The sequence below is a fragment of the Pleurodeles waltl genome, chromosome 7, assembly GCF_031143425.1.
Source record: "Pleurodeles waltl isolate 20211129_DDA chromosome 7, aPleWal1.hap1.20221129, whole genome shotgun sequence".
Lineage (NCBI taxonomy): Eukaryota > Metazoa > Chordata > Amphibia > Caudata > Salamandridae > Pleurodeles > Pleurodeles waltl.
Window position 1 is genome coordinate 1,284,884,364 of NC_090446.1, and position 17,678 is coordinate 1,284,902,041.

Below are 17,678 nucleotides of genomic sequence, written 5' to 3' on the forward strand. Positions count from 1 at the left end.
ATCTGAGTAATATCTGTTGGACATCCTGGAAAACCAACTTGGTAGGAAATGGTGAATCCTGTCCTTCACCAACTGGGATAACTAAAGTTGCTTGGTTTGCAACTGTAGGCGTGAAACAGGAATTGGAGGACTGATGTCCCTGCTGTCCTGCACGCTGCTTTTCAGACCAACATCCAGATCCTTGAAAGTACTGGGGTGTCTGCTACATCACTGGTTTTCGAAAGCTGTCTTTGTCTATATGCCAGCTCGATGGAATAATGTTTCAACTTTCTAAAATGATGCAGTAATTGTTTTGCAGCAGAAACAGCCCAATATTGTAACTCAACTGTCCTTAAAAGGGTCCTATATAGAATCTGCCTTTTCAGCAAAAAAGCAGGAACCATCAAAAGGCCTAATAACGAGGGAGGCCTGGACAAAGTCAGAGACCCATGTGGAAGGCATTCTGCCGCATCCACGCGTTGAGAACTTGCTGCCCTGGTACCTATACAAGGCCCTAGCCTGCCCGTTCCCGGGACCGACTGCAATTCAAGGGTATTTCTACCCCGGTACGCCACATGGGTGATGGGACGCACAACTGGAGGAATTATGGCTTGGCCGCTATACTGACCTCTTCTTCTGCATGGCCCATTCCCATCCCTTACCTAATGCTACATGGATTCTATCACAAGTCGGTTTACTCCTCATTGGCAAACCGTACTTGCGGGCATTAACCGCAGTCCCCCGGTGGCCCTCCTACTTTTCAACTTCCTGGATCCATACTGGCCTGATATTGGCTATTTGTGCAGTGTTCCTCAGTCTCTCTGACACATCCCATGCCCTGATGATGATCCCAGTAGTAATTGTGGGATCAAAACGTCGTCGACTAAAGTTCCCTGACTCACAGTGTTGTAACTAAGTTAATGTATACAAAGCAAACTGGGTAGTGGTGGCAAGTAAGATGCACTTCCCAAATGTGCTGAGAATGAATGTGGCATTTTAGATAGAAAACTGTCGGTGCAATGCAGTTGAGTACACTCCACTACCCAAGAGCGTATTTTGGTGCTCAGAAAAAACACTTCAACAAAGTTAATAACAGACACTGCAGCACTCAGAAAGTTCATATATAAATCAGTCTTTCAGTTGAAAACAGTTGCGAAATGATCCTTTATTAGAAGGCATCAGCATAGGTCCATTGAGTGATCAACGTTCCTTAACCACAGCCACCGTACTCAGTTGGATGAAACTCTTTGCATAAGCAAGCCAACACATGTTTTGTCACAACAAGTGACTTTTCAAGGTTGCAAGGTATATACAAACAGTTATGCTAATAAATACCGTATCAAAGAACGTTAGAGGATGATAGCATGTTAAAATGAAGTGTAAGAGTACAAATTGTGAATCATGTGTCAACTGAAGAGAAATGGTGGTAAGTTGCCCGTATGCCAATAAGAAAAGGAAGTTGTGAGAGAGATAATTGTAAAAACACACCTATTATTATATAAGTAAGAAAGTCAAAGAACCCAGTGTCGACATACCCTGGGTGACATAACATAGTAGTGATGGCGTAGGAAAAGTGTTACAAATAAAATATTGTATTGAAACCCTATCACCAACATCGGGGAGTTACCCAGAAATGGTGATAGTGTATCATAGCTGAGAAATGAAGAAAAGAAACCCTCAAAGCAAAGGCGCAGTCCGGAAAGTACCAAATGTATGTAGAAAGAAGATAGAATATGCTTCAGAAATAACTCTTACATGGTAGTCACAAGGAAGAAAAGTGGCAGTTATGTGAGACCATAATAAGCCTCAAACCTGGGAGGGAACAAAATTCCAGGTAAGATTTGAGAACGTAAACTATCTATAAAGTATACAAAGATTATAAAAGATATGCGGGAGTGGCGGGTACTAAATGTGAACTAATTAATATATATAGATGGCAAGTGTTATATAACTAGTAAGCACAAGTATCTTAAAGTGCAAAAAATAGGGTTAAATGTACATTGGAAATGTTTTTTAAATGATTAGCACAAGTATCTAGGAGTACAAAAAATAATAGTGAACCTAGTAACCGATCAACAAATGAAGTGAGGGCTATTAGTGCAATCCAATATTGTAGTCAGGTCGCATGACGACCGGTTGAGGTTTTGTTATTTGGTGGTGCATCATTAGTCGGACAAAAGCTGAAGTTGGTTTGGGGTTTGTGTCAGGGCCAGCTGAGGAATCATTCCATGGGCAGAAACCTTGAAGGGGTGCCTTCCAAGACTCTGCAAGATTAACAGCTCCTTTCCTTATTATCAGAATTTTTCTGTTACAGACAGAATACTTTTCACAAATCATACAAATTATCATTTACGGTAGTCTGTCCATTGTTTTCCTATTGCCTTCCTATTGTTTAATGCACTGTGTTTGTGTTATCTTTTCTTTTTTTGAGGCCAATACCCACTTCTTGCCCTGTGTCCAATCCCAGTCAAGCTCAGTCTTCAGCTTCTGTCTATCTCTGTGTTAGATACTCCTTTGTTTCTGCTAAACCCCGGTTCTTCAATTTTCTTGTCCCTGCTTAGTGCCAGCTCTCCCTGTTTGTAAGTCTAATGCTGGTCTCAGCAGGAGTCCTGACAGTCTACACCATAAAGTGTGTTATTTTGCAAATGGAAGTACACAATATTAGGAGAGGTGAATCGTGCAGCCTCCTAAATACAACATATTTACCCTCTTATACAGATGCAGAATTGTTGGGACACGTGCAGGAAAGTTAACAAATTGCTTGGAATATATTTATATATATCCTTGCAATTGAACACATGCAATGAAATAAGCTTATCTATGCAACACGTCACACTACAGTTTCTACATCTATGACGAAGTGGCAGGACTACATGTTATTCGCAACCTGCTGCAAGAATACAGACTCCCTGCCACCATCAACAGTGGTTTATACTGCTTCCAGAGGCTGGGGTTATTCTACCTAGGAAGCCCCAATGCCTATAAGCTTTGACTTTGTTCATAGCATCGCCACAATGACATGTCAGAAGGATGACGAAACAGGATTTGCCAGTGATAAGACTTTTGCCTTCATGTGTGCACAGCATGTATTGCTCATAGCTCCTTTTTAATGGCATAAGAGGAAGTCTTTTTTGGCAATAGCCAATCAAAATCGGAACCATGAGGGTGAAGCACCTTTTAAGATTGTAAAAACTGAGATGCAACCAAAAAAAAAGTTCTGAAAGAACAAATACAGCTCTCAAAAAGGTTGGAGCATATTGGGAAGATGCACCTTGCTCCCACAGGCAGAACATTAAACTGGGCTGAAACAGATAGGTGATGAAACAAGAGTAGGGGGATTTAATGAGGGCCCTAGGCATGGGCCAGACCTCAAGAGAAACATTTTAAATGAAAGCATTGTTTAGAAGAAGTTGGTCTTCGCTGTTAAGCAGATCTAAACATTTGGGAAGAAGGGCGAGGTTGTCTGTAAGCATCTGTTTGTGGCATGAAGGGCTGTAGATTCACATGCTTAGCATATTCCCGCCATCTAGTTTTGGGTTTTGATTGTGCAATTTGTTTTTCTTCAAAAATAGTCTTCTGATTCACAAAGCAGTGTGACTTTGTTGGTAATGCACATGGCCATTGGCACGGTGGGTGAGGATGAACGTGAAGCAAAGTGTAGTATAGAGAGATGCCCACGTGAAAGGAATTAGAAAGAAATAGAGAAGGTAATTGTAGCAGCAAGGGAGGGCTGGTGCATGTGAATCTACAGCACTATATGCCATGAACAGATGTTTCCTGGGTAAGTAACATTTTCTGTTCAAGTCATGTGTGACTGTAGATACATATGCTAAGCATAGACTACAAAGCAGTTCTTCTCCATAAGCGGTACCTCGCCTGTGGAAGTTACAGCTATTTGAAATAGTGTGCGTAGAAATGCTTGGCCCACACTGGCTTGTTGACAAGCCAGTACATCTACACAGCAATTATTCTGTAAAAGTATGTGGTGTAGACCATGTAGCTGTTTTACATATGTCAGCTGTACATATATTTCTTAGGCAGGCCACTGAAGTTCCTTTTTTCTGCGTGGAGTGGGCTCTAGGAGGAATGGGTAAAGTTCTTTTAGCTTTAGCATAGCATGTTTGGACGTGTTTGACAGCCCATTGTGCAATGCCTCATTTAGAAATGGCCCTTATTTTGTGAGGTTTGGTGAAAGCAATAATTGTTTTGTCTTCCTAAATGATTTAGTCCTGTCAGTGTAATACACAAGAGTTTGTTTTATGTCTGGAAAGCCCTTTCTGCAACTGAGCCAGGCTGCGGAAAAAAGACAGGACCTTCAATAGATTGATTAGGGTGGCATTGTGAGACCACCTTTACATGAAGTTTGGGGTTGATGCAAAGTTCAACCCTGTCCCTATGTATTTGGAAGAAAGGTTCTTCTAAAGTTAGTGCCTGAAGCTCACCGACACATCTAAGTAAAGTGAAAGCTGCCAGGAAGGTAACATTCCTGGATAAAAATTGAAGGTGGCATGAGTGGAGGGGCTCAAATGGAGGGCCCATTAGTTTTGTGAATACAATATTGAGATTCCATGTGGAAGCTCGTGGCACCCAAGGAGGTATGACTCTTAGGACCTTCCAGGAAGGCTTTGATGACCAGAATTCTGAATAGGGAAGTGTGTTGCCTATTTTGTAGGTATGTGGTTACCACCACCAGGTGTAGTTATTATAGATGTAACACTAAACCAGATGTATGCATATGAAATAAGTAGCAAACAATGTTTTGTACCTTGGCTGCTAAATAGAGGAAAGAGGAGTATTATGTAGTGAGGCTGGGTATGCCTCACTAGGCATTACTCACAGTACTCCAAACTGGATCCTTTGAATTCACAATAATAAACCCGTCACTCAGTCCTTGTAGTGTGGCAAAGAGCAGTCAGGCTTTACTAGATGAACATGTGTTAAGCATTTCAGAGTACCAACATGGATGATAAGTAAATCACATGACTCAAAAGAAATCCAACACCAATTTATAAATAAATAAAGCCGATTTTTAGATTCATTTTGACACCAAAATGAAGTCAATCAGATACATATAAGCGCAGTTATGGATATTAAAATGAACGATAAATCAGTACCTTACAAAGCTGTCAAACTAGAAATCAACTAGTGACAACTTGCAGAGTGAGTTCAGGGAAACCCACTACAAATGACGGTGCCTCTTCGGGCCCGGGTGCCCTGGCTGTCCTTAGTACTGAAACGCAGGAGCTGCAGTTGCTGAAAAATCACTAGTGACACTCAGTCACTTCCAGGTCAAATTTGGGGGAGCTCACTGCGGGGTTAATATAGTGAGGGCCCCTGGGCCAGGATTCTCCAGGCAGAACAACTCAACCTAGCTCAAGCGGATCAGGACAGAGGTGTGCTTGCCTATCCTTGGTACTGAATGGGAGCTGCTGGTATTCATTTTACCGCAAAGGTGCCAGTGAGGAAACAGATGCAAAAGTTTGGCAACAGACTACAGAGGTGGATGGTCGATGATGCAGTGGTATTTGAGGTGCAGCACTGAACAGAGGTCAGTAGCCAGACTGGACACCAACAAACCTTGACAGCGGCAAACAAAGCCCTTGGATACTTTGATGTCCTGGAGTTCAGTGGAAAGCAGTAGCTGCCTGAAACTTGCAGGAGGTCCGGACTACGTTTCGCAGTAGCCACTAGACCATTTACTCTTGGGCGATATCCAGTAACTTCTTGGCTCTAGGAGGACACTTTCTACCATCAGGCAGTAGGGGAGTAGGATCTCTACCCCAAGGTAGTTGTGATGCTGATTTTCAGTTGCAGATAGGTTTTCCTTTCTTTCAGAACCGGTATCGGGCCAGGGATGAGTTGTGTTTGTGCCGTTGCAGGGTGGTTGCCACAGGTGCAGAGTCTTGTGCCCTTTTCTTTGTGCAGCCCTGGTGTCACAGACTCAGGATTTTGCTTTGTTCTTGGTTGCAATTCAGAGCATTTCTGAGGGTCTGGGGAGGCCCTCAAGTCCTAAATTCGGGGGTGTTATTGTTGTGGGGACATGTAGCCAATGGGCTACTAATTCCAGCAGCTTATTTCCCCCTGAGGTGTGTCACCTTTCCTACCCAGAACCCACAATTTTGCCACTTTTCAAAATGGCAAAACCCATCCTAGGCTGTACAGACCAGGCAGCCCACCATAGAGGTTGGCTAGCCTTCTGGAGGTTTATACCTCCTGACTACCTAAATTTCCCACCTGCCTGGGCAAATGTGGTTGGGGGCAGAAGAACGGCTTTGTCCTCCCTGGGGGGACAGCCTACTTGTATATCAGAGCCGGCGTGCCCTTTGAAGCTCAACCCCTTGAAGAACAAGTTACCTTCTGGTAGAGACAAAATCTAGCTGCAGATTCCTTACCTCTGAATTTCCCAGGTGTCCCATATTTTACAAACTTTTGCCAATGGCAGGAGTATACTAATTTAGTGGAGGGCCAACTGGGTGCCAAGATAACTTGACAGATTTTGGGAGGAAGGTCAGAAGTTATCAACTGTCAAAGTTCAATCTCCACGCAAGTAGGCAGAGTGGACAGGTTCGGGTAGAGGACCTTCCCCTGCTGCTGCGACAGACACTCCTCCCAAAGGGGTAACTTGATCAGAGGATGGATGCTCAGCTTCAGAAGCTCAGGATACCAGACTCTCAGTGCCCAGTCCAGCGCAAGAAGAAAGAATTTAGCACGGTCATTCCTCTGATCTTCTTGAGAACTTTGAGCAGAAGTGGCATGGGCGGAAAGGCCTACAGGATGCCTGAACTGCACTCGAGTTCTACCTTGGAAACTCAAATGGGCAACACTGTTGTAATTGCACGTTCTTTCTGTTGGCAAACAGATCTAACCAAGGCTCTCCCTACTGCTGAATGAGTTCTTGTGCCACCTCTGAATGGGGATGTCACTAGTGATCATCTAGGCATCGACGGCTGAGTTGCTCCACCCTAGCATTTAGAGAACCTGCCAGGTGTTGAACCACCAGGATTATGCCCTACTGTTCCAGTCATGTCCAGAGGCGCAGGACCTCTTGAAAAAGACTTCATAACCGTACGCCACCCTGCTTGTTCCAGTGCCACATGACATGGTGTTGTCCAAAAACACTTGCACCAACTTCCCCATGATAGAGGAAAGAATTGTTTTCAATGCTACCCTGTAGGGGGCTGGCTCTGTATATACTATATCAAAATGAGATTTAGTGTGCACAGAGTCCAGGGATTCTCCAGAGGCTTAACAGAGGCTAAAGTAGATAATACTAATGCTCTCTTTTGGAGTAGTGCGGTCGTGCAGTTAGAATTATCAGAGGTTAGTGCAAAGTATTTGTTTTTTTGTACACACACAGGCAATTAATGAAGCACACATTCAATGACTAACTCCAGGCAAATGGTTTTTATATAGCAAAATATGTTTTGTTACTTTATTTCTAGAACCACAAGATTCAAGTTGCAGGTAAGTACATCTGCAAAGTAAGTATCCAACACATGCATCAATACCACTTTGTTTAGAATTGGCAAGTAATACGGTTTTCGAATAAATAGCAATATTCTGTTTTAAAAGTTGACTGTGCTATTTTCAGAAACAGTTCCTGGGGGGAAGAAAAGTTAGTACGGCCTTGAGATCTTCCACCCCATTTAACTTTTTTCATTGGCGGAATCACTGGTAATACTGCTGATGATGACCTAAGATGTCTGATTGGCTTATGAAAAGTAGCTAAGGTACGCAGGAACAGGGGACCCTTAGCGTGGAGAGCTCTGTGAATACAACAAAGTGCCTTGAACTTTAGTCATTGCTCGATTGGGAGCCAGTGTAGGGCTAAGAGGTCAGGTGTGGCCGAGTGGTGTCTGGGCACATTAAAAAGAGGGTGGGCAGCCGTATTTTGAACCACCTGCAATTTCTTCTGGGAAGCCCAGAAACAGGGCATTCCCGTAGTCCAGATGTGAAATAATTAATGCCTGTACAATGAGTCTCTTTGCAATAAATGGGAGAACTTTAAAGACTTTCCTAAAAAGTCTAAATATCCCAAGGTGGAAGATATTTTCTTTGCCTGATGATCCATAGTAAGCCATGGATCTCACCATGCACCCAGGTTCTTAAAGTGATTCTTGGGTGATGGAAGATCTCCTAACAGGTGCAGGGTGGGTGTCGCTTTCTGTGTGTGTGAATGATGGCCCATGATCATGACCTCTGTTATCTTCATTCAGCTTAAGTTTACATTCCGCCATCCAATAGGAGACTACCTGTAGGCAGGGAGCAAGCCGAGAGTGCTGGGTATCATCTGCGTAAGATATCAGCGAGAGGCCAAATGGCTCCACTATCCTTGCCAGTGGTAGCATATAAATGTTAAACAGCGTGGGGCTTAAAGATGAGCCCTGAGGAACTCCCCAATGGCTCTAAAAACTACTTCAGAAAAAAAAGCAGTCGAGTACCTTGCGTCCAAGAACTCAGTGAACCACTTTAGGGCACGTCTTGTAACATGACTGAGTCATGCAACTACACCAATTCCAGTGCTAGTTGCATACCACCATGTAAACTGGGAGTTCCTTAGAGGATCCCCCAGTTCTGCCTGTGCAGCCTTACATGGTCTAGCTGCCAGCATATGTTGCCGCTGACCCAAGACGCTGTTCTGCCCTCCTGCATGCGAGCCTGCCTCAGGCCAGATAAGCAGAACAAAGGATTTCCTACAAGGTCGAGGTGTGACCACCTCCGCTTGTTTATTAGGTGCCTAAAGGCTGGGGTGGAGTGGAGTGGAGTGGAGTGGCCACTAAGCGCCAACAAACTGCTCTCAAAGGCATATTTGGTGCCCTTGTTGCATATTCTGGTTTGCACCTGTTCAGGAACCCCAAGTTCCTGTTCTGGCGCAAAACTGCAGAAAAGATAGGGGAGTGACAACCCCCCACATAGCTCAAGATGGCCATTTAATTCTGCCATCTTGAAAACAAGATGGGCAGAGGCCCCTGGGAGCATCTGACTGGTTAGGCCAGGTAGATGATGTCCCTGACCCCCTCTGATAGGTGGGTCACTTCAGAGAGTGACCAAACCCTTTTTTAGGGTTACGTAAGGGCTCCCCCATGGGTGGGACCTCATATCAGTAAAGCAACACTCTACAAGGCACTCTCAGCAAGACATCTTCTGCTCCTGGCCTTTGGAACAGCTGATGGTCTGCTTTGGAACCAAAACATGTCTGCTTCTGGTGTGAAGGCTCCCATGCAACATTTGTTCTCCAAATCCTGCAACAATTATGCAACATCCAAGGCTGTGCATCCTACAGGAACAAAAGGACTCTGTTTGCACCATGAAGCATGAAGAAATCTCTCTTGGAGTGAAGGAGTCACTCCCCTGCATCTGCGGGCGACTCAAGACAACATTGACTGGCTGGTGGAGTCAGTCGTTCCACAGACATCGAAAAGCTCTGCTCTGGGTCCTGCTTGTCGTGTGACCAACTTGGGGGACTGCTGGGCCCCTGCTCCTGCCACTAGACTGGAAACCCTGTACACCACAACTGCAGCTCTTGTCAAGATTTGTAGACTCTTCCTCCAGGAGATCTTCAGGCACCAAGAAGCCCCGGCCTCAAGCACTCTGCAACTCAAAGATCAGCTGCGGTCCTGTAAGTCCTGCGATGTGGGACTTCTGTTTTCTTGTGCTGCTGTGGCCTCCTTGTGACTCCCTGTGTCCATCCCCTGTAGGTCCCACGTGGGGGCTCCAATGACTTCTGCTGCCCTTCCTACGTGCTGAGGGCCAGCCCTGACTCCCCCTCAATGGTAAAGTCTCCTGGCCCTTGCTGCTCCCCAAAACCCGGCAAATACTTCTTCAGCTCCTGCTTTCATTTGCCAGTGCTTGTTAGTGACCTTGCTGGTCACTGACCCTCCTGCAATCCAACGGCCGTCGAGGGACAGCTTGTCGGCAACTCTTGGGATCTTCTGCAGCTCCTGGACACCGCAATTGGACTTCTTCCTCCACCGACTTGCAGGAACTTCACCTCTAGGTGGGTGGGCATTGCCACCTGCACCACCTAGTCACCGCCAAGGGTGCTGGCCTCTGTCCCCTTCCTTTTCAGGACTACCAGGTCCAGTATCCGTACCCATGTTCCATCGACCTGGTCCACAGCTCGTCACAGCAGCTGAAGAATCCAAGGCTTCCACCGACTTCAGAGAGAGTCCTTCTCCCCTTTGCATTCGTGTCCCCTGGTGTAGATACTCTTGTCTTCTGGGTATCCTGGGGTGGGGGCACCTTCCAACCTTCCTCTTGTCTGTTGGTTTCCTTGGGGTCTACTGGGAAGAGACCTGAATCACATGAACTCTAACCACTATGCCCTGCGCTAGCCTATGGGACACCTTGAACCTGGTCACTGGGGACACTTACCAGTCTTACCGCTGGTGTCTAAATCTACCCATAGCCCCTACGTTAACTACCACATTTACCTTGGTTGGATTCACTATTTCACATTCCACTTTCTTAGTAAATGGTTTGGCCTTCTTGTAGAGCCCTGTGTATTTTATGCGATTTCTGCTGGTCATTTTTTGTATATATATTATGTGTATATAGCTCTAAAGGGAGATATACCAATGCTAGTCTAGTAGTAGTACTGTAATAAAGAATCCTTTACTTTTGGAACACTTGTGTGGTTCTTTCTTGTGAGTGAGTTACTGTCTTACTACAGTGGTATTGCAAGTGCTTTACATTCCTACTGGATAAGCTTCAGCTGCTCACCTTAGCTACTCTTAGAGAGCTTTTACTATCTGGACACACCTATTGACTATCACTAAGGGTTGCAGGGACTCAGTATAGGATGCCACACCATAGGGTTACACCATGAACTGAGCTAGCCTCCTATATCCCTGACCAACTCATTCATAGTGTATTGCCCTTGGACTGTGAGTGTGAAAAACTGGAGGCGAAGTTTGGGCATTTGACGTTTTCTTCTGTGGCAAAGAAGTCTATTTGAGGTGGTCCCCAATTCCTAAAGTGGGTGGAGTTCCCACTTGTGGATTTGTTGGCGACTCCTGCTAAGCAGATCTGCAAGGTCGTCTACTCCTGGTAGCTACTCTGCTAATAAGTGAATGTTGAATCGGAGAGTCTACCTTCAAATGGTCTGGGCTAAAAGGGAAAACTGCAGGGGCTTGGTGCCCCCTTCCTTTTGTAGAAATACATGGCTGTCAAGTTGTACATCCTAATGAGGACTAGATTGCCAACCAGATGAGAAAGGAAGGCTTTCAGCGCTAGGTAAACAGCTAGTAACTCTGGGCAATTTATGTGGCGATGTCGCTGACTGGGAGACTACTGGCCTTTGACAATTAGATCTTGGGAATGTGCTCTCCATCCTGTAAGGGAGGCGTCCGTTGGTATGGTCTGCAGAACTGGGTTTAGGAAAGGCCATTCTTTTAACATGTTGCTGGTGTTCCGCCATTGCACAGACTGGCAAGCTTGACGGCCGACCAACAGTAGATCTTCCCACTGCCCCTCCGTTTGAGTCCCTTGGTGTGCTAAGCACTCTTGCAACAGATGCATGTTCAGTCTGGCATGAGGTACTATGGCTATATCCTCACTGTTACCTGTAGCCCTGGCTAAAATTGGGGAGCGATTGTCTGGAATGATTGTAGCCTGGTAGTATACAGGTAAGCTATTCCTAGTTCAGAGTTGAGAATTGCCCTAATGTAAGGTTGGGTTAGAAGTGATTGGAGGTTGGATTTTAAGGCATTGATTGTAAAGCCTAATTTGTGAAGTAGGTTTATGGTGACTTAAGTGAGTTGGTAACACTTTTGATGAGTCAGGCTTTTTTGTCTGCGCAAGGAAGCAGCTATTACTGCGAGACATTTGGTAAAGTCCTGGGTGCAGTAGTGACTTTGAACTGGTAATGCTGACCGTTTATTACAAACCTTTGATACTGGACGTGTACCGGGTGAATAGGAATATCCAAGTAGGCATCCTTGGGGTCGAGTGCTGCCATGAAGTCGCCTTGTAATAACAGGATGACATCTTGAAGAGTGACCAAGTGGAAGTGCTCTGAGAGAATTTACTCATTTAGGGGTCAGAGATCTAAGATTGGTCTTCGGGATCCATCCTTTTTGGGAATAACGAAGTTTAGTGAATAGATTCCTGCACCCTGTGGGTGGAGTGGAATGGGCTCAATAGCTCCTTTTTTGAATACTGTTTGTATTTCTTCTCTGAGCAACTATTGATGTTGCCTTTGCCTCTGGAGTTGTTACCCCTATATGAGCCTCTGTAGTATCCTCTACGCGAGGTGGTTTGCATTAGAGGCAGCTGGTATGAGGTCATAGACTCAGGAGAGGTGGGTTTGGGCCCTCCACTGTAGGTTGGAGTGGCAAAAGGAGCCACAGTGGGAAGGTGTCTGCAGCACTCCCATGGCTTTGACTGTCTTCATTCTATATTTTATTTTCTTGTTCTACTTGAGGGCCAATTAAATGTTCTCCATCAAATGGGAGGGCCAGTAGATTTTGCTATAACTCGGATTCCAACCCCAAGACCCGAAGCCACGCATGTCTGCATAGTGAAACACTGGTGTTTAGCCCTCTAGCTGCAGTATTTGCAGCGTCAAGCACCCAATGTCTAGATTTGTCAAGTATAAATTTTCCCTCAAAGGCTATTTGATAGGCTCGTTTTTTGCATTCTTCTGGGAGGTACTGGAAAAGTTTCTCCATCTTGTCCCACTGCCCTCTATCATACCTAGAGAAGGGGCCGATCGAATTTGCGATACACCAGTGACTGGCAAATTGTACGGCTACTCTCTTTCCGGCTGCATCTATTTTCTTGTTCTCCTTATCTGGTGGAGGAGTTTCACCAGATGTTTATTAGCTTTTTTGCATGCAGTTGCTACCACTAAAGAGTTTGGTGGAAGTTGATCACATATGTCTGGCAGGTCATTAGGAGATCCCTTATACTAGATCTGACAGGGTTATTGCATATGTCAGGTGTGTGACAGAGCATACCCTTTAGCACATGTAGGTATTGAGCGGGACGCAGCAGATAAATGTGTGTTGAATAGGAAGTCTTCCTCTAGGGGCTCATTGTATAGTTGCACCTTATGGAAGGTGGCAGCCTCCAAACCAAATTGTGGTATGTAGCAGTGTCATCTACGGAAGATGGGTTTGCAGTATACAAATAAGAGTCTGTATCAGCTGGTGGCTTAATGTTGTAAGTATCCCATGGGTCATCTTATGGAGGGAGTTGAAAAGTGTCCCCATCGTCCCTTCGCCCTAAATAAGAATGTGTTGACACTTCAGGCGAATATAATGCAGGGGCAGTTGGTGAAGCAGGTGGTGAGAGTGAATGGCATGTTGTCAGTATGGGCAGCAGGCTAATGTGTAGAGGAAATGTGGCCTCATCTGTCTTTTTCCTTTGTTTGGACGTAAGTGGAAAGTCTAAAGCTTCTTCAAAAGACAGAAGGTATTTCAGCTAAGTCCGCCGATGAGGACCTAAGATGTCTCACAGGAGTATGAAAAGAGGCTAAGGTTCGCAGAAGCGGCAGGCCTTTGTTGTGAAGGGCTCTGTGAATACAACATAATGTTTTAAACTTTATCCGTTACTCCAAAGGGAGCCAATGGAGAGCCAAGAGGGCTGACTTAGGTATCTTAAAGAGAAGGCAGGCAGCAGTGTTCTGCACCACCTGTAGTTTCTTTTTGACATATTTTGGAGCACCAAGAAACAAGGCATTTCCATAATCCAGGCATTAAAATGATGTGTGCCTGTATGATAAGTCTCTTCGCAATATGTGGAAGTATTTTAAACACCTTTCTGAGAAGTCTATACATACCCAAACAGATGGAAGAGATTTTCTTCGCCTGATGGTCCATGGTCAGCCATGGGTCAAGCCATACTCCCAGACTCTTGATATGTTCCTTGGGGGAAGGTAGATATCCTAGCGAATGCAGAACAGGGGAAGTCATATTTGGTGGAGCTTGATGGCCTAAGATCATGACCTCTGTCTTATCTCTGTTCAGCTTGAGTTTGCAGTCGGACATCCATTTGGATACTGCCTGTAGACAGGGATCAAGTGCTGAATCAACTGAATTCTGTTTGGTGGAGAAGGGGACCACCAGCTGGGTGTCATCTCCATACGATATCACGGAGAGGCCATATGGCTCCATTACATTTGCCAATGGTGACATATAGGGTGTGATTCTGACCCCGGCGGTTCACTACCGCCGGGGCCAGGGTCGGCGGGAGCACCGCCAACAGGCTGGCGGTGCCCCGCAGGGCATTCTGACCGCGGCGGTTTGGCCGCGGTCAGAAAGGGAAAACCGGCGGTCTCCCGCCGGTTTTCCGCTGCCCTGGGAATCCCCCATCGCCATGGGGGATTCTGACAGCCCATACCGCCATCCTGTTCCTGGCGGTTCTCCCGCCAGGAACAGGATGGCGGTATGGGTTGTCGTGGGGCCCCCGTAAGAGGGCCCCACATTGTATTTCAGTGTCTGCATTGCAGACACTGAAATACGCGACGGGTGCCACTGCACCCGTCGCACCTTCACACTCCGCCGGCTCAATTCTGAGCCGGCGTCCTCGTGGGAAGGCTCTTTTGCACTGGGCTGGCGGGCGGCCTTTTGGCGGCCGCCCGCCAGCCCAGTGCAAAAGCCAGAATCACCGCAGCGGTCTTATGACCGCGGAGCGGTGTTCTGGAGGGGGGAACTCTGGCGGGCGGCCTCCGCCGCCCGTCAGGGTCAGAATGACCCCCATAGTTATTAAATAATGTGGGGCTTAGAGAGGAGCCTTGAGACACTCCCCAACAGCTACTGAAGCAACTGAAATAGAAAGAACGATCAAGTACCTGAAATGATCTTGCTTCTAAATATGAGGTAAACCAACTTAACACTTTCCCTGTAACTCCAATCTCCCTCCTTCTCTGAAGTAAAATGTTGTGGTCTACAGTGTCGAAAGCGCCACTGAGGTCAAGAAGCACAATCAAGGTGTAGTGGTTGAGTGCACTTTTCAGTTGTAAAATAGGCCCTGAAATGGAGAAGCAATGCAACAAACCTCCAACAGCACGAGACAAGAGAATAATCCCCTTCTGTAAGTACCTAAAGCCCTCTCTGTGTTTATTCAAATCATTCCTGTAGGAAGCTGGCTAACTATGCAGTGTACCAATGTAGGAATGCACTATGCAGATAGTACAGGAGACCCTTATTGGTTGGCAGAGGTTAAAGTAACAACCCCTAAATGCTCTTTTTTGTGGTAGTGTGGACAACTAGTTTAGGCTTATCAGAGGGTAGTGCTAAGCATTTCTTGAAAACACGGAATCAATAAAAGAGCCACACACTCCAGAAGCAACTGAAGACCAATTTTAGAAAACTATCAACACTTTATATTATTTTAGACACTGAAAATCTTCAGGATGAGTTAAGTACTGTTTGTAATATTTCTTTGCATAGTGAGATAAGTATTAAACACAAATGTGCTTTTACGCAGTAATGGTTATCAATGGAAAAAGACCATGTACTGCTTACGGGTATTTGAGAAAGTATCTTGGGGTCTCCTTTAGGTCCAAGAATGCTAGAGGGCCAAGGTCATGAGAACCACCAGCAGTTCTGTTTTTCCTGACCTGGACTGTCCAGGTGCACAGGTGCTGTACGGGGAAGGCCTTGTGCACTGCATGGTTGACAAAGACGGGGCCACCTTAAAACAGGCTGCAGAGGGGGATTTGGGAGCAAGTCTGGGCGCTCCCAGTGGGGGACTCAATTTGTGAGGGTCTTGGGAGCAAGAGAGCACATTTGATAGTCGTGGACCCAGGATGGGAAGCTCAAGTGCATAGGGTTTTGGTTGGCTGGTCCTGTGCGTCAATTGTGCTCACATGTCTTGGTTAGACCTGTACAGGGGTAAAAAAAAACAGGGCTACTCTGGTGGTCAACCTTGTTCATTGTGTCATCCCTCGGGGGTCAGGTCATCTTCAGCTGTGGTGGTGTCTGGTTCAGACACAAACAAGCCTTCATGCTTGCAACTGCTCCAGTACCCTGGGTATTGGTGCTGGCGACTCCTGGTGGGCGTGGGCAGACAGATCTGTCCTCCTGGAGTGCAGTGACCTCCTCCTGATTGACTCCTGTGTCAGTGGACCCCGTAGTCAGCAGATCGGTGGACTTGATGTCGTGGCTGGTGCCTACAGGTTGCAGGGAAGTGGTCCTCTACTCCATGGGAGATGCAGGCTGATTGACAAAGTACTGGCAGCCCTCCGAGGCTTTAGGGAGATGCACAGATGCAGAACAAGTTGGGTTTGGGCGATTGTTAGGGCAGCAGTATGTAGGTAGGGTTTGTAGCCAAAAGTCCAAACTGGTTCATAGTTCTCACGTTGGTTGGCTCTTTTTTGTCCTTCTTGTAGTCAAGCGTATCTAAGTTCCTGGTGTCAGGGAGCCACCTAAATACTCAATTTAGGGGTGTATAGGGGAGTAGCCAATGGGATACTTCACCTCTGGGGTGACTACACCCCATATATGACCACTTTCTGTGGGGATTGGACATAACCCTGTCCTATAATTCCTAATTCCACCAAAAACAAAATGGTAGAGCCTTTCCTTCGTGGAGCACATCAGGATGTCCACCTTAAGGGGTGTGACTAGCCTGGTAGTGTAACACGCCTCCTTGCATGGCTAATTTACACCTGTTCTGGTGCCAAATGGGCCTCAGGACAGGGGGCATTCCCCAGGCCTGGGGGGAGCCAGGGTCGGATATCAAAAGACTGCATAGAGTTTGAAGCCTCCAGTCCAGATATGCTGATTTAATAGCCACCTTGCAGGAGGAAGTGATAACACCTTCCTCCAGGGCAGGCACGGCTTTTGTCCTCTGAGAATGTGGGCTCACACGAGGATGTCAAACTCATCTGAGGTGGCAGGCTGGTTGATACCAGTCAGTCAGCACACTAGAGGACTGGTAGATTTCAGGAGCCACATATAAGGTGCGCTCTGGGTGTATTAAGATGAGGTGTGTGATACCAAACACCATAGGTTTCAGTGAAGCCATTATGTAGCTGGGTATCTCAAAATGACCAGTGTCCAGTATATAACTTAAGATCGTTTGCCTGTTCACTTGTAAGATCCAGTAATTGAAAAACATCAAAGGGCCATATCTGCTCATGTAAATATATCCTCACATAAAATATAATGCAAACTCCCTTAGGGCTCTAAGGCCTGCTGTTGGGGTTGACTTACATATAATAGATGCAGTGCGTTGGGGGCATGGCAGCCAAAGTGTGTGGCATGTCGTGTTTTCACTCCTGGGTTGCACATGACACGCAGTCTGCAATGGCAGCCTGTGTGAAATTTATATGGGGGTCCCTTAGGGTGGCGCAATACACCTGTGAGTGGACCTTTTTTAGTCCCCAGGCCCCAAATACCAGAGGGTACCATTTACTAGGGACTCATAGAAATACTAAAGAGTGTGCCAATTACTCCTTTTACCTAGTTTTAGGGAAGGAGCAATGGCACTGAGTGCCTGGTTAGCAAGAATCCAGTGCACCATCAGACAAAAGGCCTCAGTACCAGTGGCAACAAGTGGGAGTGACCATGTCAAAAAGGGCATTTTCCTACAATTCCTAACTGCTAAGCAATCAGCCAAACTAACTCCTGAATATGGTGGAGCGTGCAGAGACCCTGTATGATGTGGTATAACAACCCTAGGAAGAACATTTTGAAAACACCACTTTATATGCAGTGGGGAAAAAAAGAGAACACATTCCAAAATAAAAA

The 17,678-nt window shown here is 46.0% G+C and overlaps 1 protein-coding gene across 1 annotated transcript in view; it reads right to left on the reverse strand.

The window, feature by feature from the left end:
• LOC138246182 (uncharacterized) overlaps positions 1–17,678 on the reverse strand; it is a 448,661-nt gene that overhangs the window by 221,869 nt on the left and 209,114 nt on the right. The gene's annotated exons all lie outside the window — the stretch shown is intronic.